This window comes from Epinephelus moara, chromosome 2, assembly GCF_006386435.1.
Source record: "Epinephelus moara isolate mb chromosome 2, YSFRI_EMoa_1.0, whole genome shotgun sequence".
NCBI classification, from domain to species: Eukaryota; Metazoa; Chordata; class Actinopteri; order Perciformes; family Serranidae; genus Epinephelus; species Epinephelus moara.
Window position 1 is genome coordinate 7786928 of NC_065507.1, and position 27750 is coordinate 7814677.

A 27750-nucleotide genomic window follows, 5' to 3' on the forward strand; every position below is an offset into this window, starting at 1 on the left:
TTGCACTACACTGTTTTCTTTTACTTTTTTCCTCCTCTCTCCTTGACATCTTGCATGTTGTCTGGGCGCAACAGTCCAAGCTCAACAGTCCAAAATGGCGGTAGCGCCCCTAGTGGCTGTTGGCAGAAATTCAACGGAGCTTCGGCTCTTGGTATCCATGCTCTTTGGCAATATGTTACGATATGTGGACATGACCTCGATAAGATAATGACGTACTTATCGTGACAGGCGTTTTCAGCTTTCAGACACGTTTCAAATCATTAATAAATTAACCTTTGATCTGAGATATTCTTCACCATTTTGGTTGCTAATGTTAAGAATGAACACCCATGTGTGGATCACTATTGATACTCAAAATATCAGCTATCAGACGTGTGCTGCAGCGCCACCGCCACAGTGCGTGTCTGCACCCATCTTCCCTGTCTGTGTTTCTGCATGACCAGCTCGGGCTTTTAGTGCCGGTCGATAAGACACGACCACCCTGTGAAGGTCATTCAGTCTCCCTCTTCACAACAACCCAAACTCCCAAACCACTGTAAAGCCTGCCACTGGCTTTGTTTATCACCAGAAAGGATAACACTCACTGTAATTTTCTCCTCATGTCTCCGTGCCCTACTGTAAGTGCCTCAGAGAAATGTTCTTTTTGTGTGTGTGTAGCAAGTTTCTGTGTCACCAGATGTTGCTATAAGGAGGATTGTTGTAAATGTTGCTTCCTTGTGGCGCGGAAAATGCTGCAAGATTTGCAGATTTGAGAGCAGGCAGATGGTTGATGTCACACAGGCAGATATAGATTGACAGACAGATGGATAAACAGATAGATAATATATTCATACATGCAGAGCGAGCATTTGACCGTCTGCTGTGTGTGGACAAGTTCAAAATAAAGAATTTATGATTATAGGATTCTCCAAAAAATAACTTTAAATTGATTCAAACAGATCTCTGACTCAAATAATTATACCTGCAGGAGCAACATATGTTCTTTCAACTCAAAATTTGGATCCCTATCTTGAAATACAGACAATTATATCAACATTTCGTCAACCTCCAAGTGTTTCCTGTTTAGGAATTCACAAAGACAAACAGACGTGAGAGTGGCAGTCACACAGAGAGTGATGGGGCAGATGTTAAAAGCTTTAAAAGCCTTATTGATTTTAGAGTCCTGGCCTTGTATCTGGTAGCTTCACATGCATAAACACGCATTATGCATGAATGCTTTGTATTGACGGCCAACACTAGAAATCTGAAGAGACACGGTTCACATTAAGACAGCATGGGGTTTGCTTTCAGCACACAGATTCATGTATGTGGCAAAATGTCTTCCTGTCTGGACAGATCTGACAGGAGGTCAGAGGTCGCAGAAAGTGACCTGGATATTGACACACACACACACACACACACACACACACACACACACACACACACACACACACACACACACAGATACACAACATGAGAGGCAGCATACATGACAGTGTGTTGTACTTTTACTCTCCAGCAGGGGCACTGTTACACAGGCAACAATGTCTCCTCTCCTCTCCTCTCCTCTCCTCTCCTCTCCTCTCCTCTCCTCTCCTCTCCTCTCCTCCCTCTCCTCTCCTCTCCTCTCCTCTCCTCTCCTCTCCTCTCCTCTCCATTCTTCATTGTGTGTGCTTTTTACATGAAAATTAAATTATCTTATAAATTACAGCCCACAAACTACAGTTTATTTGTTGTGTACATACCATGTATCAATAAGATACTGATTATATACGGGTCCAAATACGTATGTAAAATACAGGAAGACATTATATATATTAATACATAGGTGGGTAACAAGTTTTTGGTACGATCATTTAATTTTTTTTTTTTGCAAAAAATTGACTAGGAAATGACATTTTAAAGGGTTTTTAAATTTTCAGATTCAGATTCGGATTCAGATTTTTTTTCAGATATTGTCATTGCACGAACATACAACAAAATTCAGGTACACTCAAGGACCGGGCTCATATATAAGAATAAGTAAGAATTTAGTAATAAAATAGTAATGAAAATAAATGCTCCTATTCCCCTCACATTCTACACATGCAGGGGAACATTGGTGTAGATGTCAGGGGCACAGAGAGGACACATCAACTTGTTTTTAAAAGTAAGCATGAGTGATTCCAGTGGGGCTAACGGCTGCTACATTTTGGTGACAGTATGAAACTATCAGGACACAAAAGTAAAGCTGTGTGAGAACGCTGCCTTTATGTACTGTAAATTAAAGCAGTCACTTGTTCAACCTTTTAATTACAATTTATTTACAGGGTGTGAGCTGGGTTAGGAGCTAATAGCCGTTACTTTTTGGTGTGTGTACACTGACATAAGGACAAGGAACAGGAGAGAGCTCCATTATCACAGTATAAGTAAAGAGTATGCGGACTGTAAAATGAAACAGTCACCTCTTTTTCATTGTAATTACAAAGTTCAAGGTCTGTCTTAAATTTGTTTCCCCTGTACTTCTCCCTCTTGCTACCAGTAGATACTCAGCGTTTATTTTATTGTACTAAGTATTTTACGGGCTCTGTAATTTGCGGGCTGTAATCTAACGTGTAAGCGTAAATGATTGAGAGGTTGACATTTCCTTCTCCCTATATCTTCCTCCATCACACTCACCCCTCCTCTTTGCTCCTCACCAGGAAGACCTTGCTGTGATCAGCGCAGAGGGAGGTCTCCTTTCACCCACAATGTTGTCACTGTCTGTCTCTCTCTCCTCATGCTCATCTGATCTCAGCACAGTGAAAGAAGTGTGTGTGTGTGTGTGTGTGTGTGTGTGTGTGTGTTCGTGCTGCCCCGCTACTTCCTCTGCCTTCCTCTCTCTTTCTATTTTTGTTCTTTTCCAGAGTTGCTGCTTTTCTCCCAAATATCTGTCACCCCCTCCTCCTCCTCTTTTCCTCTTCCCCTTCTTCTCCCTCACTCTCTCCCAGCCCACAAAAAACCCATACCATTGGTTGCCATGGGATCCGGTTGCCATGGAGCAGCAGTGAGGTTTTCACATGGTCCTCGCGTGTATGCGTGTCTGCCGTGGCGTGACGGAGTTTGGATGCCATGTTGATCGGGTCGAGGGAGAGAGGTGTTGAGTTGGGATGTGAGGTTTGAAAACTAGCTGCTGCGATGTAGTCGGCCCCAACAACCTGACCCACATACAAATGCACAGACACACACACACCCTAGAGGATGTAGAGCTATTGATCATGTAATCTAGTGCCAAGCTTGATCAGCTGACATGCACCTAGTGTGTTTGTCCGAAGCCACTTGAAGACACACTCACACACTCCTCCGTCATCTTACAGTTGGTCAATGAGGCTTTGTCTGTAACTACAGGCTTTGCGTCGGTCTGTAGAGAAAGATAAGTCAGCAATATTGGAGACGTATGATGATGGAGAGTTGTTGAGGAGAGGAGAGACAGATGAGGAGAGAGAAAGAAGAAGGAAAAAAAAGAGAGGTATTGACCAGAGGCAGAAATCGATGAGCAGCCTGTCAGGATAAGGCAGTGGATTTGGCTGTCACACTCCCCTATTGGACAGCCCGTCCGTCTGAGTGCAGTTTTACAGAGCGTGACTGGATAAAGTTTTGGGGGATTTTTATCAGCAGATGATTGGATAGCTTGTGTTTGGTTTAACAGAAGGCACTGAGGCTGTGAGAGAACATGATGATGAGCTGAAGCGGCTGACATCTCCTAACGAAGCATGTTGAGTAAACCCACTTCAGGATTATCCACCTGTTTCTTTGTAGCACAGTTGTCGAGCACAGCAAAACAACTTTTAGTTGGAGCTGCACTCCTGAAGTAGCACTTGTGGACGAATTAGCAGCTCTCTTCAGCTTTACAAGAGTGTGGACTCGAGTCATGTGACTTGAGACTTGAGTCAGACTTGAGTCACAAATTTGATGACTTTAGACTCGACTTGAGAATGTAGAAAGAACTTGCAACTCAACTTGAACTTTAACACAAATGACTAATGACTTCACTTTGACTAGAGCCCTTAGACTTGACGAAGACACGCAACTTCCAACTTTGTTCGACATTTGAAGTTGCACAAAGAACAGTAAGTCTAAATATCAACAGTTAGCAAGCTAATGCTTAGCTAACGTTAGCTTAACAGCTACGCAACTTTTCAACAAACTTGTTTTAACAAATCGATGCAGATTTTGAAAAGCGTTCATGGTTTTTGTAAATGTAACTAGCATTACTTTTATTGAAGAGTGCAACTTGTTTAGGGCTCAAAACTCTAGTGCCACCCCCCCAACAAAGAATTTTCCTAGTCGACCAATAGTCGTCATGTAGGGCCATTAGTCGACTAGTCGCATGCATGTTTACCACATTAATTTAATTATTAAATGATATATTTTGGGCGGGGCAACACAATGGTTTGAGTTGAAGGTGTGAGAAAGAATAGTATACGTCATGTTTGTAGTCGACCAATGAAGATGAGTTTACATAGCACCTTGGGTTCGTCCTTCACCTTCTTTTGATTTATTTTGACAAGACGAAACTCCTATTAGAGTTTTTTGCGACTAAGCTACCAGTGAAATCTTGCCGACTAATGAACTTTCTGGTTTACTAATATTTGGTTAACTGTTAGGGGGCAGACCTACAAAAAAGTTCAGGACTTGGGATTTGACTTGGAACTTGTGTGCAAAGACTTGAGCCTTACTTGTGACTTGCGAAACAATGACTTGGTCTCACCTCACCTTTCCTTTAGCATCTTTCTTTTGGTTTTATGACGTAAAACTGTACTGTAAATTTACGGCTCTAATCAACATAATTTCCAGCTTCAGCCAGCAGCTGTTTTCAACAACAACAACAAAAAGCTTCAGTAAACCCATCGTAGCTTCTCTACCTGTCCAGCATGAAATCAGCCACAACAAAAATCAGTTATTTCCCTCAGGAGTTGGTAGAGACCAAATCAGAGATAAAAGGAGAGTTGGTATTGGACTAATATTCATCAGGTGGCCAAAAACATGACTTAAGATGAGTGTCGATAAACATGCAGGATGTGTAAATAAGCAACTATTTGCCAGCACATTCACTAGAGCAACTTTCTGAGTTGAAAATATGTAAATGTTGTCTTCAAAGTGACCAAAAATGCAGGTTTAAGAAGTCTGAGAGTATAATAGATTTTGTGAAATGTTTTTTTTTGCATCAGGTTAAACTCTAAACATTACTCCCCATTATGTTGGACACTGCTGAATTACAGACCAGTCCCATGTGTACACACACACACACACACACACACACACACAAACACAATTGAGGTTTTGGGTAAATGCCTGAAGCATGCGGTTTGTTGAAGGAAATTATGTCATTGAAAGTGGTTGGTTTTTAATTTCCTCCATTTGGCTTTGTCACAGAAAAGAAAACAAGAAAACACAACTTTGTTTCTTTCTCGTGTGAACCGGATTATGTTCTCTTCAGTTGTGTGTTCAGATTTATGATGCTATGATAATGCTTTCATGTAATGATTTTCAATTTTATTACATATAATTTGGAAAAATGCAGCTGGAAATTGAACCTCACGTAAACAGAAAAGTTTATTTTTATACACAGTTCAGAGTTTTGTGCACGAGCTTCACCTTAATTTTAAAGTCAGACACAAGGATGGTTTTGTCTTGAAATTAACTCCATTTTGATTTTAGTTTTTTTCTTTTACGACAGACCTTTTTGAGGATTCATGTCACTTTCCCCTGACATATTTTCAACTCTGCTCATTTCAAGTCAGACAGGCTGATTGCTACATTGAAAAAAAAAAAAAAAAAAAGTGACTTTATGGCAAATCAACACGTAATAAACGTCCTCAAAATGAATGACTTGCTCAGTGATCGCACATAATTTATTTTAGCTGTTACAGTTTCCAGTGAGGGCACAGTAAGTAGGTTATAGCTTGTTACTGTATGTAAGTCTGTGCTCGAGGCCCTGCTGACCGCTGCTGCACTGGAAGACTGCTTACTAGATAGATCATTGAGTATTTGTAACCCCACAGATCATTAATTATGGTTGTGTGTGTGTGTGTGTGTGTGTGTGTATGTGTGTGTGTAGAAGGAGCCTCATTTACATTCAGACAGGGTTGGTTAAAATAACAGGCTGTTATGGAGTCACTGAGGCATGGTGGTTGTAAAACCACAGAGTCTCAGATTTAACATGTTCGCAGACACAAACATATTACACACACACACACACACACACATGCACGGCACGATTAGGTTTCTCTGTTTCGGCTCTTACTGGTGGCAAAGCTCACTTGAGACACGTGCCAGAGGGCTTATTTATTGTGAGCAGGAAGTGTGTCTGCTACCACCTGGCTGGTGAGATCATCATGTTTCATAACTACACGGCAGCTATAATAGGCTTATGCTAGTGTCTGTGAAGTAGACGGATATACACACTCAGACGGATGAATTTGCATGCACAAGCAGATGCTGCACAGTTATTCAGCACTAAAGAGATAACATCTACCCTCGTCTGATTATAAATTTCTGTCCCTTTTGTCTTCTTCGGTGGCTTTGTGTTCACTTATTTTTAGATTCCTTTTCTTCTCACCCTCCTCTTCTTTCGGTCTGTGCATCTCGCTCCCGGAGGAGTGCAAAAGAAAGGAGGAGGAGGACGAGTTAATAATGTGGATTAAAGGTCGATATAATGCAGAACAAATGACAGAAATGACGTGCAGCTCAAAATTCACTCCTAATGTTAATGAGCCGTCTTTGTATCACCTTCATCGTGAGAGACGTCAGAAGGTGTCTCATACTGTAGCACACTGTAACCATTTTTGCAGTCACATAATTGCCAAAGCAGAAAATTAGATTTAATTTAGATACACAAAATGATTGCCTGAAATTACACCCCAGAGTCCAGACATCAGATTTACACAACAATAGGCCGACAACATTAATACCGCAGTGACATTTGTGTGGGATTTTATCTGTGTTTGTAAATGTCACAGTTGCAGTGCGGCTTTCAACAACAGGAAATCACTTTACTGTCTCAAAATAATGTGAGGAGTGTGTCACAGTATCGCAATAGGGAGCCATCTTTTTTTATTTTTGAATAACCTCTTAAGATTTATGTCTTGATTTCTGAAGATTTTCGTCACACATAAACCACACAGCACTGTTTTTGTTGACATGTCATGTTACTTAACACCATAAGCTGTCGCAGTCTTCAGTATTGCTTGTGAAATTTATTTGAATATTTATTCATATGCCTTTTTGTAATTAGAGCAAGCCTCCTGCAGTGAGCATTGATACAAGTTTCCCCACAGGGACAATTAAGTACATCACAATCACAGTGATGTTAGGCCTGTCAAGTGTTCATGTCAACACACTGTGGAATGGAAACAACTGACAGTAATCATAAAGAGAGATGATGGTGAATGTTGCCAGTCAGCTACAAATACCCACAAGGACAACAAGGACGTTTTGATCCCTCTCAGTCTCATCCACTGTTGATCTCTGGCTCGAGGTGTTGCTGGGTAAATAGCTTAGGGGATGAACTGGCATCATGGAAGGCTAGGAATGTGTGAGACAAAAGAGATAGCATTAATACTAAACTGAGTTACAGTATCTCTGAGCTGAGCCTCAGCTGTAGCTTCCTATTTAAAAACCTCCTCTATCCTGAAGCACAGGCTGAAATGTTTGGATCCCGGTGCATTTACACGTCTGCTAAAGCCTCTTTCACACATGCACTGCAAACCTGAACTTACCTAGACATTACCTGGAGGAGCTGTATGTGAGAACGCACACGTCCAAATCAGTTGGACCACACATTTAACGGACTTTATCCTGGCAGCTGCCTAGTAAAGAGTCTGTGTAATGTCCAACTGAGCGGGCGAGTTGATGTTCCTGTTATGCAACATGCAGAAAACTAGAAGAATACAAACATCAGAGGGTGAAGAAGGAGAGTCATTTACACAATGATGCCGACAAAAAGGTCTAACTAGAGCGACGGTTCTCAAATAGTATGCCGCAATGCAAATCCACTGGGCCTGTACAAAAAGTTAGGAATGAATTTTTAATTGACTGTATCAGTATGTTGTGCACATGCACTCTACTTAACTCTGCTTAACAAATGTAGTTTAATTTAAAAAAAATCTTCACAGGAACCTATTTGTCATCGTTCACGTGGGAATTATCTTACATTATTTCCTGTTTAGATGGATGTGTTAATGGTGCGTTAATGTAATTTTAGAAAGTTTAAAATTAATCCTTGAATAATTTTGTGCATAAATATTACATGAGTAACAGTCTGTTGTTAATTGTTATTTCATATTAGTCAATAAAAACAAATATTTACATCATGATAACACACGTTATAGAGGCTATTGTGCACAGATATGAATACAGGTGTGCCTTGAGATTTTGGCTTGGCCTTTGGTGTGCCTTGGGCACAAAAGTTTGAAAACCACTGAACTAGAGAGATGACAAGATTCAGGAACTTCTGTCAGTGGAAGGCTGATGCTTAAATTCAACGAATGGCAAGAGACCAAACTGGCTGCGTAAATAAAACACTGCAATTTCGGCTGCATCCTTTTTGCACCATGTCCTGCCTCCTGCACCACTTGCCTAAACCACATGGTGTATTTTAAGTAGAATGCCTCTGACACGGACAATTTCCTGTTGTGTGCTTCATGTGTGATAGGTCAACTCTGGACATTAAATACGAAGTTCACATGAGATAACGACTTTAGTTGGTTAGCTAACCCATGATGCTTTTGGTGCAAGGTGTGAACAAGTTGACGTGTCGTTCATTTGCTCCTAAATCCTCTCAGGCCAACACCCAGCTGCCAACAAGCCTATAAACCCTTACTGTGTCTTCAAGTTCAGGAATCAAAGGTGTCAAAACCCCAGCAACACTTGTAATATTTAGAACAACTTCATTGCAAGACTCCGCTTGTGGTGACCCCGATGAAGGCCACAAACTGATGCAATAAAGTTGTTCAAATGGTTGTTTTTTGATCTTGCGCAAGAAACCCTCACCCTGCTTCAGGGATGTCAGTTTTATGCAAAACATATTTCAGAGTGTCAGGGTTGATCCCTCCTTCATGTCTTCAGTTGTGTTGGCCCTCAGTCCCCAAACAGCTCACCTCTAGAAACAGTGCTCCGCCACTCTTGTTCAAACTCAGTTACCTGTCCTCCACCTTGACTGAAAGTTGTCCCTGTTTGTTTCTTGTCTCAGCTCCTGCACTGTTCCAATAACCAGTTCCCTCTCCAAGTACTAGGCCCTCAAATTAACCCTACTTTCAGTGCCAAACCTTGCTCTTCTTTACACCTATTCAGACATAAAAAGACCTGTGCAGGCAGCTGTCTTGGTGGGGACCTGTTGCTTCGGTTACTGGTGCAACAATGAAATGTGATCCACAAAGTGCAGTCAGATGAGAGTGAAGCGTGACGAACAGATCATGGTTTCAGTTTAAACGTTAATAATGTAAACAGCTCTTCTCATGCTTCAAATTGCTCTTGACTTTTCAAGTATTATTTACAAAGTGCTGTGAGTCCCTAAACATATCCGCTTTGCCGATGTTGCATTTGGTTGCAGTGAGAGTTTTTGCCAAACTACCCTGCCTCTGTACCCCTCTTGTGTCCCGTTTAGACATATGAGGAGGACATATGAGGTGCTGTTGTCTGTCAGAACATGGCTTTAGTCTTTTGTACTAGCTTTGTCTCCAGCTTTATCCCTGGTCCTCTCCCTGCTAGCCCCCAACCTCTGCACCTACCCTTCCTCAAGGCACAGCACCTGTGTCCAGATTTAGCTTTGACCAACCCTTACCCAAGCATCAGCTACTTTGCCCCTCTTACTACACTTGAAAAAAGTACATGTACTTTTTTGCCTGGAGTATAATTTACCATAAGTGACCATGCAATGCATCCCTGTAATGGTTCCTGAGGCAGCGTGATACATCGACTGCTCCACATCTGTTATACAGTAGAAGCGTTGGCCTATACAGTATGTAAATCTGCAGCATGACCCACAAACCTATGAAGCTCCCAAACCTTGTGAACCAACTATAAACTAGATTTACTGTAACTTTACTGTAGGTCTTAGATGAATTGCAATTCAGCAACTGCAAGGCCAATTCTCACCTCAACACCGCACTAATGTTTTTAGACACATATTTCACACGCAAAACATTCGGATGAAGTAGGTTTCTGCAGCTTTGCCAGCAAATGTTTTCCAGGCTTGAAATGTGGAACAGAGATCAGTGGATTCTCAAATCATGGAACACTTGTACAACCAGGTGCTCGCTTGGGTGTGGTCGGAAGGTTTCAGCACTACTTAATCATCTGTTGGGAACGCCGTCTGCTGTGTTTCTGTGGCCAGCCCTTCAGCATCCAGCACTGGGCAGCAGCGCTCTCCCTCACGTCCAGTAACGCCCTGTGGAAACATACTACCAGGCTGAGTTCCAGTCCTCACGTTAGACACATCCTCCAGCCCTGGCCTTATTCCCCAGTTCCAGCTCCAGCACCTCTCCCCAGGCTCCAGCCCCAGTTCTTGCCCTCTCCCCCAGTGCACTCTTGACCAGTGCGCCCATAGCAGATGGAGAGCAAAGAAAAGTGTGTCACCACCAGCCATAGCTCGCTCACTCACCCCTCCCCTTTTCTCTTTCTCTCTGTGACTCTCTATCCTCCCACTCCCTTCTATCCTCACTCCCAGGATTTGGTGCATCAAACATTGATTTGTCTTTATTTTTAGAGCAGCTGCGAGCGTATGTGCGTAGTGCGTGCGTACGTGCGCAGTACTTGTTTGTGTGTATCTGTGTACCAGATGCTCATCCATGCTGGGTCGTGGGCAGTTTGATTGTTTGGGTGCATCACTGTGCATGTCTTTGCGAGTGTGTCAGAGCTCCTTTTTCCAAGTTAATCCCTTAAGAAGAGGTGTGGTTCTCTTTCTCGCTCTCGCTCTGCGCTCCCTCTCCTCTCTGTCCCTCACTCTGAGCGCAATATCATCACATGCTCTCCTCTCATCTTCTTCTTGTGCTGTTGTTGCTGTGGCTGCTAGTCTGAGGGAGTTCTTTCTCTCAGCCTGTCATCTCTGCATCTCCTCTCATCCGCTGGCATTGCTGTGTGACATGAGTTCTTGTGGCGAGATGGGGGAGGCCATCGAGCTCAGGTGAGTCATATGCAGAGTAGGGGGTGTGAACTGTTTGTGTTTGTTTAGCAACTGGCAGGTCATATCCATCATGCATATGCACTGTTTGTGTATCTGTGCACATGTGTGTCTGTTCTTCTGCTTTTCCGTGTGTGATTGTGCACCTGGGAGTATTTTGGTTTCAAACTGGGTCGACTGTTACTGTAGCAGTCACTACCTTGGGCTATTTTTCTCAGCCTCACCTCTTTTTCTGTCCATCAAGTTGACCCTGTTTCAACAAGGCAGAAATCTGCGGGCTCTATAGAGGTCAACAGGAGATGTTGGGTTGTCGTGAGAGTGATAGCTGCGGCTTGTCGTTGTTGTTGTTGTTGTTGTTGTTGTTGGGTTATTGGCTACGGTGGTATTTTAGTCACTGCCAAACTGATAATAGGTCTAGTCCAGCCTGTTTCCACAGGGCTCATAGCGGCTAATAGCCTTAGCAGATGCATTAGCCCCCATGCCCATATGGAAGAGATTAAACCTGCTACATTGATACAAACGCCCAACAGTTTTTTTTTGCATTAGTGCCTCCATATGTTTTTGCGTGCACCTATAGATATGAGTATGTTTGTACATGTTTTGTTTTTTTACATAGCAGAAAAGATATGTGTTTCTAAGTCTTGATGGAGGAAGGACTGGTTTGCTTCAATTCCCGAATTCAACACTTCCTCTCTTTCCTCTCTCTGCCCTCATGATTAGATAATTGAGGAGGACAGCTCTCATGTGTGTTGCAAAAAAGAAAGGCAATGTGTGAGAACACTGCGGACGACAGAGACCGGTGTAACGAGTGAAATGAGGACAGACGAGGAACAGCAAGACGGAGACTCAACAGGAGGGAGAAGATGAGAGGAGGGGTGTGAAAGTGAAAGTTGAGTTTGAGAAGGGAAGGGTGGAAGAGAGTGTGTGAGGAAAAAGCTGAGGAAAAGATTTATTATGGAGTGAATATGATTTTCCTCCTGTTTCAGCAGAGGATACAATCAGACTGAAGATAGTAGTTTATATTATCACCTGGCCTTGAAGGATATCAAAAAGTATTTTGCAGGTTTGTGCAGACATGAGAGTGGATTCTTTTTAACATGTGCAAAGAAAAGAGTTTGAAGGAGGTTAGCGACCTGAGAAAACAGTCAGTGAAGCTAAAAAGAAGGGGAAATATATGACTTTGATACACAAAACTTTGCAAAGCCTTGTTTGACTGAGCTCAGTGTTTACGAATGCAGGCTGCAGAGCCGCACCGGGTCACTTGGCATTCTTCTCTGACCCAAGAGTCTGACGTACAATCTGCACAATTCAAGCTCGAGGGTGGGGTTGACAAGACATTGAGAAATTATAGCAGCAACAATAAGTTCCTCAGCTGGGGAACATTTTGAATTTGAATGAAGTGATTGTGTTTAAAGGCTTATTTTGGGTTGTTTTTGAGTTCACTACAGGAAACTCGAATATCGCTTAGTCTAGAAAAGCCCTCAGTGTTCAACATGTGTTTTGATTATGTCCGTGAAGACATGACAGTTAGCAGCAAATATGGAGTTTTGGAGCGTTGGTGTGAATTTCTTCCTGCCTGGAGTAAGTTAGTCTATAATGTCCATGGTGTGTGAGTCTCATCTCTGACTCCAGAGATGAAAGTGCACTGCGCACTTTGCTGCTATGTCAGAGACGTAATACAGATGATAAACCAGCCTTGGGCACTGTGATAGACTGATCGGAGGGAATACAAAGTGAGAACACAGCATGACAATATGATACTGGAGCATATCGACTAGACTGCTCCAATTCACGCCTGGCTGCACTGTGTTTAGATTAGCTACCACACAAACACACACACACTCACAGTTTTCCTATCACAGATACATGCCAACATGCAAACATGGACATTCTTTGACATGGATGCAGACACAATGCCATATGCTATGGTGCATACATGCACACACACACACACAATCACAAACACATATAAAGCTAGCGTGGTCTGTACCCATACCTGCTGTTCCAAGGGCAGAGGGGGATTTGGATATTGTTATGTTAATCTGCCTCTCCTTTGTATTTTTGAACCCATTCAGACACACACAAACAAGCCTGCACACACAGGTATGAACGCATTCAAGCATGCACAGACTTTTGTGCACAAATGCATGCAATGATGTTTAGAAAGACAAGAATACTTTTTCCTACAAAAAATAGTGCCTGTGTTTCTGCAGGGAAACTTCCATTCGGTAAGTTTCCCTGCAGAAACACAGAGTACAACACACACACACACTCACACTCACACTCACACTCACACACACACCAGGCTTAACTTGGGTGGGTGGGAATTGAAACAGTGGCAGGAGGGGTGGTGACACAGCGCCGTGATAAGCCAGGAGGAAGAGGATAATAGGTGTGGGAGCTGTGTGTGCATGTGTGTATCTCATGGTGTTGAGGTGACAGTGCGTGTGTGTATACACATGTGTGACTGCACCAGCACACGCTCCCTCTGTCTCTCCCTCTCTCTGCAAAGCTAACACGATATCACTTGAAGTTTCCCAGCTAAATCCTATTTGCAGAAAAGACTGGGAAGCAGATAATTTTAATTGCAGGATGTTTTCTCAGACTCCCGGCTTTGCCAGACTGCCCTCCCCGGCCCCATTATTCGATTTGTGCCTTGAATGAGTGAGGCAGGAGGAACGGGAACATGATGTGTGCACTAAACGAATTGTATGTATGTGTGTGTGTGGAATATGAGGCGAGTGTGCTACTGTCTTTGAGCATGATATTATGTGTCAGTTTGAGAGTGCGAGTTAGATGTGAGCGTTCGCTGTAGTCAAACCAGGACAAGAGTCAGCTCTGGAAACCTGCGCTGCTTCCTGGATCTATCCATCTTCTTACTGTTGACATCTTATTTCATTCCAAATACTTTCCTAGGAGTTTACCTATCTTGTCTAAAGGTTATCTAAGTTATCTTAACTGTTTGACTCTCAGGTGCCAAATTGACTGTAATCTCTCTTTCTCTTTGCTTTATATTTTCATTTCATTTGATGAAGAATGAATTTAAAGAATAATATGAGCGGGCGAAATGTTTCAGTGGCCAGTGTAATACATGCAAGGACACGTTCCTTCACTTTATTTTCCACTGGATTCTACTGTTTACCTTGTGACTGTCTTGATAAATGATAAAATAATCACTGCTGGGATATTTAGGATTTTTAAGACTTGTTAAATCACACATCAGAGTATATTACAAACTTCTGTGCAGTGCTTTGGGCTCTAATTCCTGAGATCAAAATTAACTTGGTGAATTAATTTGTTGAGTGATTCCTAAAAATACACCAGACACAAGCTTTCAGACGATTATCACCAGTTTAACATCCATCACAATTTACTTACCAGCCTCCATGGTTCAACTTTGACTTCCTGTATTTGCTGTAGTTGTGTGTGCTTTGAAACGAGGTAACGTGAAACAAGAAATTTTTTGCGGCTCTGGCACTGTGAGAAAACGCTTCACCACCTAAGTCGAAGGGTTTTATAATGATCTTAAACTTCCTGCTGTTTATTCTGGCGTCATGTTGGCTCCCTCCACAGTTGCTCGTCCTGAGATTTCTTTTTTTTAAAGATTATTTTTATGGCTTTTTACGTTTTTTTTACGACAGTCTAAGAGTGAAGGGGGGAGAGAGAGAGAAGGGATGACATGACATTGAACTCATGGTCGCTGCAGCAGGACATAGCCTTTGTACATGGGATGCACGCTCTACCCCGTGAGCTAATGGGTGCCCCCTTTTTGAGGTTTCTACCATTTTTTCCCCGTTCCCAGTTTTTCCTATTTCCACTGTGAGAGTCCAAGGACAGAGGGATGTCGTATGCTGTAAAGCCCTCTGAGGCAAATTGTGATTTGTGATATTGGGCTTCCATCCATCCATTTTCAACCGCTTATCTGAAGCCAGGTCCCGTGGGCAGCAGGATGAGCAAGGTATTCCAGACATAACTCTCCTCAGTGATGCTTTCCAGCTCCTCCTGGGGGACCCCGAGGTGTTCTTGGGCCAGATTTTTTTTACCCGTTAAAGGTTTTTTTTGGGGGAGTTTTTCCTTATCTGCTGCGAGGGTCCTAAGGACAGAGGGATGTCGTATGCTGTAAAGCCCTCTGAGGCAAATTGTGATTTGTGATATTGGGCTTTATATATAAAATTGATTGATTGATTGATGAGATATATAATCCCTCCTTCGTGTTCTTGTTCTTCCCTGGGGCCTACTACCAAGTGGGTGTGCCCTCTAGCGGGAGGCACCCAGGAGGCATCCTGATCAGATGCCCGAACCACCTCAACTGACCCCTTTCAACGCAAAGGAGCAGCGGCTCTTCTCCGAGCTCCCTCTGGATGTGCGAGCTCCTTACCCTATCTCTAAGGCTGAGCCCAGCCACCCTTTTGAGGAAACTCATTTCGGCCATTTGTATCTGTGACCTCATTCTTTCAGTCACTACCCAGAGCTCATGACCACAGGTGAGAGGTTGGGACATAGATGGACCAGTAAATCAAAAGCTTTGCCTTCAGGCTCCGCTCCCTCTTCACCATGATGGTCCAGTGCAGCGCCCGCATCACTGCAGATGCCGTGCCAAGCAGCCGATCCATCTCACACTCCATTCGACCCTCACTCATGAACAAGATCCCCATTAAACACAATTAATGGAAGTTATCAAAAGACCTGAGCTAGCTGTGAAAAGAGAAAAGAGATACAGTTTTGATCCAACCTGCTTTAATGCTTAAACACACCAAGAATACCAAGAGTAGGGTTTTCTGAAGACTTTTCTGGCTTGCGATTAGGCATTTCACATGTAACGCAGAACATTTGCAATGCTGTCCCTGCAGGCTACAAACAGACACGAACTGCACTTTCAAGTTAAATGCCCATGTTCTGAATCTTTGATGTGCACATGATTTAAAATTCCCCCTCCTCCACCTGTGACTGTGACTGTGAGTCAGTTGTTGCAGACAAAGTTTGATTTAAGAACAAGGAGGCAGTGACTGAACTGATCCTGGATCAGCAGTTTGACTCACCTCTTCACCCACTCTCATGATTTCATTGTGATGACCACATCTTTCTCACGCTTCTTCCACTTGTTGCTGTGATAAAGCACTACATTCCCACACTGCATTGCAGCCTGAGTCACAGAGGGCTGTTCAGTCTCATTATGCAAGATGACCACCAGTCTGCCTGCACACACACACACACACACACACACACACACACACACACACACACACACACACTCACACTCAGACACACACTGACTATAATTGCATTAGGGCAGCTTTCTGTAATGCGTCACCCTGCCCAGAAGCCCCCTGAAAGATCATATTTCATTAGAGGGTCAGAGGAAGGACAGGATGTGTCTACCAGTCAGTGTCAAGCTAATTGGCGTCTGTACGTAACCATGACATTGTGACACACCACACACACACACACACTCGTCTGTCTGTTAATCCATCTAACCTCTAATCTGTCTTGTAGACGCTGATGAGAAGTCGTAGCTCATAAAATACAACACAATCAATAGGACCAACCTGATGGGTGGAACAGAGCCAATGGCAGTAAAATAAACTATCAATCACGTGTGTTAGTCGCCACCTGAAGATATTACCAATCTGTGACTAGTAATTGAGTCAGCACAGTTGGAAATGAATTCGTAGAGTAAAAATTTCAACGGCGCTTGTTTGTTGATGAAGAAATAATTGAGTTTATTATGGTTTGCTGGAGTCACCAATGCATTTCTTCCAAGCTCTCAGAGCCTTCGCCTCAGTTGTGACAAATTTCTGTCACGTTCGCAGCCTCCTTGCTGAGTCAAATGTAGCGAGAAATGACTTTGCAGTGCTATTTCCTCACATGGAAATCAAAATAAATTAAGTTTCTCAGTGCCCGTGTGCTGCTGGATGTTCAGTCATTTGCTGACAATAAATTTAGACACAGACAGTGAGTGTACCTCTTCTATTTTAAACATTTTTATTGGCTTTTTTCTTTGTTACATTTAGAAATTATTAACCCCACACACAGTACAGGAGGCACACTGGGGAATCTAAGTGCAAGCAAACAAAATTGACTTCATTAATAATGAATTTTACAGTATAGAAAATCATTCAAGGACATACCACTGTTATATATTATGTGCTGTTATGAGCAGTATTGACTGCATTACAAATGACTATGGATCGTGGATTGGTCCTGAATTTCAGTGCCACAGAGATGTATGAACTCACATACCCCTTTTTATAGAGTGGACCTGCTTTATGGAGCAAGCTGAGGCATATGTGTGTGTGTGTGTGTGTGTGTGAGAGAGTGTGTGTTTGTGTGTGTGTAGGAGACAGACAGAAAGAGACTGACAGAGACAAGTAGGTGTCAGGCCGATGGTTAAACACATGGCTCTGCCTCAGCTGTCACCGTACATCAGTCCGCACACACTCACACACACTCCTAATCTCGACAGAAAGGAGCATTACTGATGCAATACGGCTGCGTTTGCCTCCTCACTTACCGAAAAGTACGCTTCATAAGCCACCTACACGCTGTACCGGATGCAGCTCTTCACCGATCTGTACGTGCTGCGACTTCTTTATGTTTGCTCACTGTAGCTGCTGCACCCAAGGGATTGCGGTTTTCATGACTTTATTTCGGCTGTGATGTTTCCTCAGTTTCTGTGGCGATGATTGATGCAGTGATTGAATGATTGGTGGGGTTGTGTTGTTTTCCAGCTGAGATATTGACGTGGAAAATTTCATCACACCGCCCGTCTGCTCTGTAACCCGTCTGATTTGGTTGAGTGGCTGTCTGATGATCAACAGCAGAGTTACAGACCATATTATAATCAGCTGTGTTTTGATGTTATTTTTAGCTGGGCGTAACTCTTTGTCCATTTTAGGGTTTAAATAAGTCATCAGAAAAGAACATTGACATCAGTTCCATCTTTGCGTGTTCATTGGTCCAGGACGCTTTTAGACTTTGCACTCAGCATCAACTTCCAGCACGGAGAGACAGCTGGCTCGCAAGACAGAAATCAACCTTACCTTAACTTCAAAACATTCTTATGAACATGTTGTATTGTCTTAACTTGTTTTCAAAGCCGATGAGGACACATCTTAAGTTTTATCCTACTTCTGTTTAACATACAAAATACAATGTCAAGCCTATGTGTGATTTTTTAAGGTTGCTCTCATGCACTGTTCGTACATTTTCCCGCAAAAGTAATGCACCAAAATTCATACATATCCCACATAAACATGAGCCAGTAATTCGTGCATAACCCATGTGTTTTGGAAGGCTGTGATAACAATGTGCAGATGGGTGTAAAGAAGGAAGCTGAGGCAGGTTTAGGTTGGAGTGGGCGATGGGTCACAGAACACAGGACTTTCCCCAGGAGACCGATGTTTGAAACCATGTGAATTATTTTAAGGCATGTTGTCAACATGTTTCTTCTCCTAAGCCTGATTGATTTTGCACGCACCTTTAGGTGCAACCTAGACACATCATCAGTGACATAACCTGGGGTCATTGGGTGTTTCAGGTCTTTCAACATTGTACACCCTTGCCCAGGCGACCCAGCCAGGGTTGATCAGACCCTGGCATGTGTCTAGGTAGATAGTGTGGACCATGGATCACCGGCTCTCAGTAGCATCGGTGATGTTCCTGATGGCTCTCTTGCTGTGCAGTCCTTTTATCCCCAGCAACTTGAGGGCCCTGTAGAACGGCTGGCTTGCAAATCCTCGGCAGCCGACCTTGATGGGGCAGCATCAGGTCTTCCATCCATTGCTTCGGCATTCACCTGTGAGCTCCTCGTACTTGGCCTTCCTCCTCTCAAATGCCAGGGCACAGTCAATTCCAGCAGGACCACCTGGCTAACTATAGTAACTTTACTTTTAAGGATAACGCCATTTTTGGGTCACTATTTCAAAGGATATCATATGAGCTGTTGTTTGAGGATATGTTGTATTTATGAAGTTGTTGGGAGGCGTGTTATGACAGAACTGAGCTATTTCCCTCTGTTTTCAGTTCTTGAGCTAAGCTAGGCTAAAAAAATAACCTCTGCACTAAACATCAAAAGTATGTTTCAGCATTTTAAGTCTCTCTGATCTCTGAATGCTAAGATGCCAAAACACAACACATTTAATAAATCATCTTTCAGAGCTGTGTCAAAAATGTTTTTACACGGCTCAATAATTATTTAGCTGACAATAAAATATTGAGCACTACAAGGGCTGTTTGAAGCTGTCTTATTTATTTTTCATTGTTCAGGGAATTTAGCGGTTGAAACACAAGACTTGCAAATGTTTTCGCCTTCAGATCAAGTCTTTAGCGAGTCTCATGTCTCAGTGTCAGAAGCTACTGTAAGTCAAGTGTCACAGTCATAGTCTGATTTAACTCAAAGTCTCAAGTTTACAGCGCTGCTCATCGCTGATTAAATTGATATCAATATTCTCTCCGAACTGCGAGCAAGAAAACAAAAGTCTTGGTCTCATTTCACACTGAATTGTGTGTTTATGTTTTATGGAAATCTGTGTATGTAGCAGTGCTTGTGCTGCAGCAATCTGTCTGTCAAAATCAGACGTTAAAATGATCTATTTGTAGTTATTTTCAGGAAGGAAGACCTTGGAGGAGCACATAGCGCACTCTCCGTCTGTCACTCTGTCACACCCATACACACTCCTCCACAGCCTCATGAACCACTGTAATGAATAAGGCCATCCTGTCCTGGGTCAGGCTTCAGTCTAAACACAAGTGCCCTGGTTTATCTCCGCCACGTCACACTCCTTTGTTTTTAATCACACACACAAACACAGACCACCTGTCACTTGTTGTGTGTGCGGGAGAGGGAGAGAAAGAGGAAGAGAGAATTTTGGATGATAGTAAGAGTCGCTGTCCCTATTCGGGTCAGTCAGTGTCAGTCGAAGTCTGCGGGGCCCAGAAAATGGGTCAGTTTTCTGTGTGTGTGTGTGTGTGTGTGTGTGTGTGTGTGTGTGTGTGTGTGTGTGTCAGCTCAATGTGCCTGTGTCTAATGTGCTTTTGATTTAATTCTATTAACTACATGTTTGCATATTGTCTCTTATTAGCCCAGAGATGAGTCACCATTGAAGTGACATTTAAAGCTGGTCGTAAAAATGAATGGATGGGGAGCCTTTGGTGTGTGAGTGTGTGTGAGTGTGTGTGTGTTTGAGATGGAGTTAGGTAATCTATTACAAAGCTGATGAAGCTGAAAAGTGAAGAAAAAATTAACTTTCAACAAGTCAAGAAACAGCAACAATGAAAGTCACAGACAGTTAACACATTTAGGGTTGTGAAAATGCCTTCGGCTGCTGTTTCTTCTGCGACTAAGACATAGTAGTAGTACTGTACTTTATATTTCAGTTGTGGGATGTCTGTTGAAGCTTTGGTTTTGGGAGGTTTATGTCTTTTTTTTGCATGATGATGTTTGTGTTTGTGTCTGGATGATGTTTATGTATTGTGCTGCTGGAAGATGGTGAGTTAACATTCAGGAATGTTTGGTTTGTTGTTGGTAAATGTGTCTGAATAATCTCATGAGAGGTGGCTCGTGTAAATGACTCGAAAAGACATGAAAATAAAATATTTATTTATCTGTTCATTCACTAGTATTACGTTGAAGATGTCAATAACATTTTAATAAGTGGATTTTTGTCCTTTTCCAGAGAGCAAGCGTCCAAACAGTCCAACTAGTCTAAGAGAGTTTTCACAACCTGGCATCCTGAAGGTTTTTCAGTTTTATTTTATGAATTTATTCGTTTTTGGGAGCAAATGTCCTTAGCAAGTGCCTCGACCCTTAGGCCACTACTCCGCCCCAATTGTTCTTCTTACTGATGTCTTATAACTGATCTATAAATGTTGAGTTAATGATTAATTTACTACAGATAAGACATTTGATACAACTCCTAAAATGTTCATAAATATTTTATTAGAAAGTGGTACTGTCATGTGTAACGAGTGATTGTTTTACAGTTTTCTATAGAGCAGTTTTTTGTTACATCACTTCACAAAATAAATTACAGGCAGAAGAACTTTGATCGGATCGCGGTGGGGAGAAAGCAGGCATCACAAATTCGGTTTCATGGCCACAAAGTTCTAGAATGAGGTGAGCAGTGGGAGTCGCTAAAGTCCCTTTTCCACTGCACAAAAAACCTGCTACCACCTGCTAACATCTGGCTTTTTAATGCAATGGAATTGGCATTCACACCTGGGTCAAATGACTCTATCAGCTCTGGCTCTGATCGGCACTGATGGAAACACAACACCCAGGTGAACGTGCTAATTTTAGCCCCTTAGCCGGCGAGATGCAATAACATGCCACCACAAAATGCCGATCTAAATGAGTCTACTGAGTTTGAAAGAGAGACTGAATAAGTGCAAGATATATAAAAAGAAGTAACCACCGTGAAGTTTTTGCATGTCGCCATCCTGCTTTCTACTGTTTACCATAGATTTTAATATTAACTGTTTACCTACCAGTTTCCTGGCCTGTCTGTGATGTCGAAAAATGGCAATGGGAAAGGAGTCTATAAACTAGTTTTAGTGGGGTCACCCGTTTTTGAAAAACCCACATACATGTGCTAATTTTGTTGGAAAAGGGGTATATGACAGAAACTACAAAATTGTCTTTAACATGTTGAAATAATTTCAGAAAGAGATGTTTTCATATTGGCAGCAGGTGAGTGCAGTGATTAGCACTGTCGCCTCAAATCAAGAGGGTTCCAGGATCAAACCAGCCAGTTGGCTGCGCTCTTCATGTGTTTGCATTTTCTCTCCGTGTTAACATGGGTTTTCAAGAGACATGCAGGTTAGGTTAATTGGTGACTTTAAACTGCCTGTAGGTGTGAATGTGATCGTGAGCGCTTGTCTGTGTTTCTCTATGTGTCAGCCCTGTGATAGTCTGGCGACCTGTTCAGTGTGTACCCCGCCTCTCGCCCAGTGACAGCTGGGATAGGCTCCAGCAACTCTGCAACCATGAAGCTGTTATGGAAAATGAATGAATGCCCCCATATTTCTGTGGCTTCTGTCTGGAACAAAAACTCTCTCTGGGTTTTTGCAGCTAAACGTGTTTATGCCTGTCAGATGGTGCTGGTGTAAAATGGTTTAGATAAACAAGCCATAAAGTTCAATCCTGAAACAGTACAACAATCATTTTGCACTGTAGCTATAGTAACGCTGATCTTTGGTGTTTTTTCTGCCATTATGACTTTAAATGTTCTCAGTCAGTCACACTGGATGCTTTTGCAAAACACACCAGCTTCTCAGCTGTTCAGCCAATAAGTCACAACTTGAATTCAGCGGAACAGATAGAAGGAAACAGAGAGGTACATCGTGTCCATATAAAGTGGTCAGCTCAATGACTAAGCCGAGACAATCCCCTACACACACACACACACACACACACATACACACTTGAACACTTGCTCCGCCTCTCGCTGTCCCCTCCTTGTCTCTCCGGAGCTCCACAGACATATGGCTTACCGTAATGCGAGGTGGCAATGACTCACTGTGTGTGTTTGTGTTACATGTGTGTGTGTGGGGCAACATCACTCCTCCTCCTCCTCCTCTGTCTCCCTCCCCGTACGAGGTGTGTTTTGTGAGCATCTGGTTGGGAAGAAGTGTGAGGGAGGAGTGTGTCCCGTTTTGCCAAAATCTCTGAGCCGCTGTTGAACACAGAACATCTGGATCAGGGAGGAACGCTGCGTGTGTGTGTGTATGTGTGTGTAAAAATGTGTGTGTACAGGAGTGTGTGTGTGTGTGAAAGAGAAGGAGAGTGCCAAAGATATCAATCAGACTCACATCTGGCAAGCACAAAACACAGCTGGACACACATGAGTTCATGCAGTCTTAACATGGATTATGTGCGGGGAACACAGAGGTGACACACACACGTATGAATGCAGACTGACATGCACATTAACTTTCTAACACTTCAAACACAAGCTAAGAAACTGGATCACCGACACACACTGTTAGTGACGATTGTCCCAAATTACTAACAGTTAAAATACCAACTTAACAAGCCGGAGCAAATATGTTGAAATACTTTCCCCTGCATTTTATTAGTCTGTACGCGTAGGCGAATCTTTCTCTCTAAATTCATCACTGTGAAACCCATTTCCTCACATTCACATCACCAGAGCTGCAGACATTCAGCTTCGGGATCCATTTTTGCATCCGTTGTTGACGTCTTTGGGGCACGAGCAGAGCAAAGGGGAGACCTGGAGCATAAACACCAGCGAAGAAGAAGAATAGGGAGGGTCTGGAAAGGAAGCTACGATGAAGGGGGGGTCAACCCAGGTGAACAGACTTAAAAGTCTACGACCTAACATCGTATGATCGTAAGTCGTCTCTCCTGCCACCTCCTCTACAACAATACATTCCAGATGTCTGCTAACTCAAACACTGGATGCAAAACAACTATGTGTTTTTTGGCAGCATGCCTCTTGTTTTGTGTAGTCTGCGCTGGAGTGCTCATGAGTTTTGCGTGGGTTTATGACGAGAGCGGGGACTTCATTTGTGCCGGTGATTTATAGATTTATTGTGATGTTTTCCATCCTCGCCTCCCTGCCTGCCTGCTCGCCCCCTCTGTCTGTCTCTTGTCTCTGTTTCACTCGTGCAGATGGTTCTTGTTGTGCGGGGTGAGGTCACAGCTATGCGAGGCCTTCATGTGTTGCATGCTGGGTAATGTCTCCACCCTAATGTGTCTCTCCATCAAAGAGGGTTTACTACCAGATTCCAGTTCATTTCACACTGCGCTGCTCGGCAAGAGAGGGACTATCAACTTGTTTCCACTTGTGTTTTCACTGCAGTCTGGCTTACGTCATGTTCTCTGTCCTCCAGCCATGGTACATACATCATGGACTTCATACCACCCGTACAAATGAAAGAAACACTTTCCACAGTGTCATCTGAATATATTTTGGAACCCATTTCTTTCTTCTTTCTTCTTGACATTCTGGGGAATATGCCTGTGTTTTTTTCTGGCAGAGTTGACAAGTTCGATACCACTCTCATATCTGTCTAGTAAATGTAAAGCTACAGCCGGCAGCAGGTTAGCTTAGCTTAGCGTAAAGACTGAAAACAGGGGGAAACAACTAGCCTGGCTCCGTCCAGCACCTCTGGAGTTCACTAATTAACATGTTATATCTCAGTTTTAAAAGAAATCTTTCCAAAATACATTAATAATTTTCAACGTATTCTCAATGAATGGTTGGTATAATATACTGAACCGTCACGTAATTATGGTAAACAGAAGAAAGCAGCATGGAGGCCTGTGAAAACTTTTTATGTATCTTAGTTAATCAGTCTCTCTTTCAAACTAGACTACTTTGAATCAATGTTCGAGTGCTGGTTGGGCAGAGGGAAGACAGTATTTTGTGATCTTGCATCATTGCATCTTGCCGATCACGTAATTAACAGTAAGCTACGGAGGTTAGGTTTAGGAAGAGAAACATGCCTTAAAATGACTCAAAGTTCACTTGAATTTCACATAGATCTGAACATGAGACTCCAGGGGAATGTCCCAGGCAGAGGTTTGTTTCTTTTTGGCTCATCCACCACCCCAATCTGCCTCCTTACAAGCGCTCGGGACTGTTTCTTTGTTTATTGCCATCAGCGCGTTGGTCATGTGAAGAGTTCCAGTTGTCTGGCCACCAAGCTGGGCAGGCATTTGTAGATTCTGGGTGCTGAGTTCCCCCCTTTGGATTACAGAGGCCAGACTTGTCGGCCTGGGGAAGGCCAACAGCTCAGCGGGTGTAGCCTATCAGGTACAGGGGACCACATCCTAATCATGGTACAGAAAGGGTTAAGTCAGCTGCGGCCATAACAGCAACAATTTACAAGTCTGGGGGGAAATCTAATCCAACTCCCTCAAATAAGCGTATTTCCCAAAGTTTGCTTTAAGACACAGAGTTAATATTTACTTTTTTTTATACATTACTAAAGCCAGATTCCCTCTCAAAGTCTGCACTACCTTTAAAGGTAGAGCATAAATGTATGACAGTGTTGTTGTTGGTCTGTCTGTCTCTGTCTGTCCTCGTCTGGTTTCCCTCCTTCTAGTCAGCTGGCTTATTAATCTTCGTGTCAAACCACTTAACCCCACTATATCTCCATTTAATTAAAGCAGGATGACTGATGGCTGTGAGACAGGATAATTGGGTGTGTCACAATATCAATTTCCTCACCTCGTTTTTTTTCCCTTCTTCCCTGTTTCACTCCTCCACCTCTTTTCTTTGTGTATCGACTCGCTCCAACACATTGAAGCTATAATTAATAATAATATTAATACAAAATTTTACAGTATAAAATTAATGACCTCATTAGCATAATAATTAAGGTCTGTTTATGGTAGTAATTATGGAGAAACATCGGCATGAACAGGTGAATGCTTTTCATAAAGGCAAGAACATTACTCCATATTTTTTGTGTTATAGCTGTCAATTTTCCCATGATATAGAAAATGGTATTGCTATCGCTACTCTGTCTTTAAAATATGAAAGTCTGCGCTCTTAAGTGGATAAATATGATTTAGTTTATTAGATTTTCTCAATTAAAGGATAAATGATCTGAAAATTGATGTTAATGGATCATTCTGTTTGTACAAATAATAGGAAGGTTCTGTTTTTGCTGGCACAGTGTGTCGTCAGCATGAGGTGGATTTTTATTCTCTGATAGCTGCTTTGTTGGTCTTTCTGTCGTCATCCTTCTGGTCTTTTGGCCTGTTAAACTTTGCCGTCACACCACACAACCTCCACACATTTCCATGCCACTGGAACTAGATGACTAATGGATGATTAGCATGATAATTGCATGTGACAGCAATGATATTCTCACCTCGTTTCTTCATCTTTACACTTCTTCCAGTCAGTTTTCACTTGTCCCAGTACCCTCAGTTTACATCATTTCGTTTTCCTGCCTTTCCCCCTGTGGCTTGGCATCAGATGATTATTCGCTCATTCCTCCTCCTCCTCCTCCTCCTCCTCCTCCTCCTCCTCCTCTACTGCTGTCCCCAACCATATGAGGGCAGTTACAGGGCATCCTGTATTCCCCAACTAGCGCCTCCTTTCCCCCACCCTGTCCCTTCTACTGTAACCGCCCCCCACTCCGCCTCCCTTGTGGGGCATTACGCACCAGCTAGTTCACACCTGCTGCCATCCAGGTGCCAGTCAGATGGCGCTTCGCCCAGAAATGACTGGCGCAAGCCTTGACATGTGTGCGCAGCGAGCTGCAGAGGGGCCTGTGTGTGTTGTGTGTGTGTGTGTGTGTGTGTGTGTGTGTATGAGCGCGCTTGGCAAAGGACGCGTGCCTCACATGCCAGAGATGAGTAAAGCCACTCGGGCTGTTTCATTGGAATACTCTTCGTTACACACACGCCACAGTGTGTGTGTGAGATTCACGGGAACGTGTAATTACACACCCTTCCTGCACGCCTGCCTTATTACCAGTAACACAGCAGTGATTATGGGAAGTGATGTATCTGTCTGTGTGTATATATATGTATTTTCTGTGTGAGGCAGAGCAGAGAGAAGATTTCTTCCCTTCAGTAGCAGCTTCACTGCTTACATATGGATTTAATGTTTCTTCAGTGTAATATTTGTGTGCTTTCACGCCCTGTGGCCAGGATGCCGACCTTTGGGGCAAGCACATGGTAAGAAAATGATACATGTATATTCTTTGCTCAGATAAACCAAAGAGATATGGAGGAATGGAAGCAGAGAGGGACAAAGAGAGACATTTCTTTGCTCTGGATTGTGCTGTGTTTGCAAGAATTCTGCAAAAGCAAGTAAGGCTTGCTGGTGTGTCTCTTATCAGACGAGGAAAATGCCTTCAAAGTAAGGAACCTGTAAAGAGGTGTGAAAGGTCTGGATGGAGTAAAGTCAGATGTAACACTTGTGAAAGAGATAACAGAGGAGCTGATGATTCAGTTAACTCAGTCTTGATGAAGACGCAGGACGCACGCGAGGAGAGATGTTTTTATTGTACTGCAGGTCTTCTGTTGAGGGGGGATGTGACTGTGGAGGAATGAAAACAGTAATTATCATTTTTAAACAGGTCATGTTTTGATGGCGTCATGTTTCATTGTGCTGGGAAATTAGCATCGCTAAACAGGCCAGCGGGCTGAATGGTCTAATTAAGCAGCGCAGAGAGGATTGTGTGTGCTCAGAGAAGGATTGGAGTGTGTGCACATGTGTGTGTGTGTGGTTATCAGCATTCGCTCTGCGTTCTTGATGTTTCTTGGGGAGATGAAAGCACACCCTATGCTTTGTGTTCATTAGCGTTAACGTTCTACCTGTGTGATTTGTACAGCCTGTCTCTGAATGGAGAATCAATGGGGCATCGTGGCGTTTATGACGCTAATGCACTGACTGCCTTGTTAGGGATGATTACTGCATAATGAGCTTGAGCTAATCAATGAAATCCATCCCTCTTCACTCATAATCCTGCGTGAAACACAGGGCTATAGTTTCTGTTCAAATCTCTCAAGTGGCATTTCTTTAAATTGTAGTTTGTTGCATTTAATTAGCGTTTAATGAGCCTTACTGTTAAATTGACAGTGACTGAATGCTGTTTGTTTTAATGTGTGTTAAAGAGATTCACTTGCTTGTGATGATTGCCATTTT

At 42.9% G+C, this 27750-nt stretch overlaps 1 protein-coding gene across 2 annotated transcripts in view; it reads left to right on the forward strand.

The window, feature by feature from the left end:
• The window catches only part of numbl (NUMB like endocytic adaptor protein), an 83056-nt gene that overhangs the window by 30456 nt on the left and 24850 nt on the right, over positions 1–27750 (forward strand). The gene's annotated exons all lie outside the window — the stretch shown is intronic.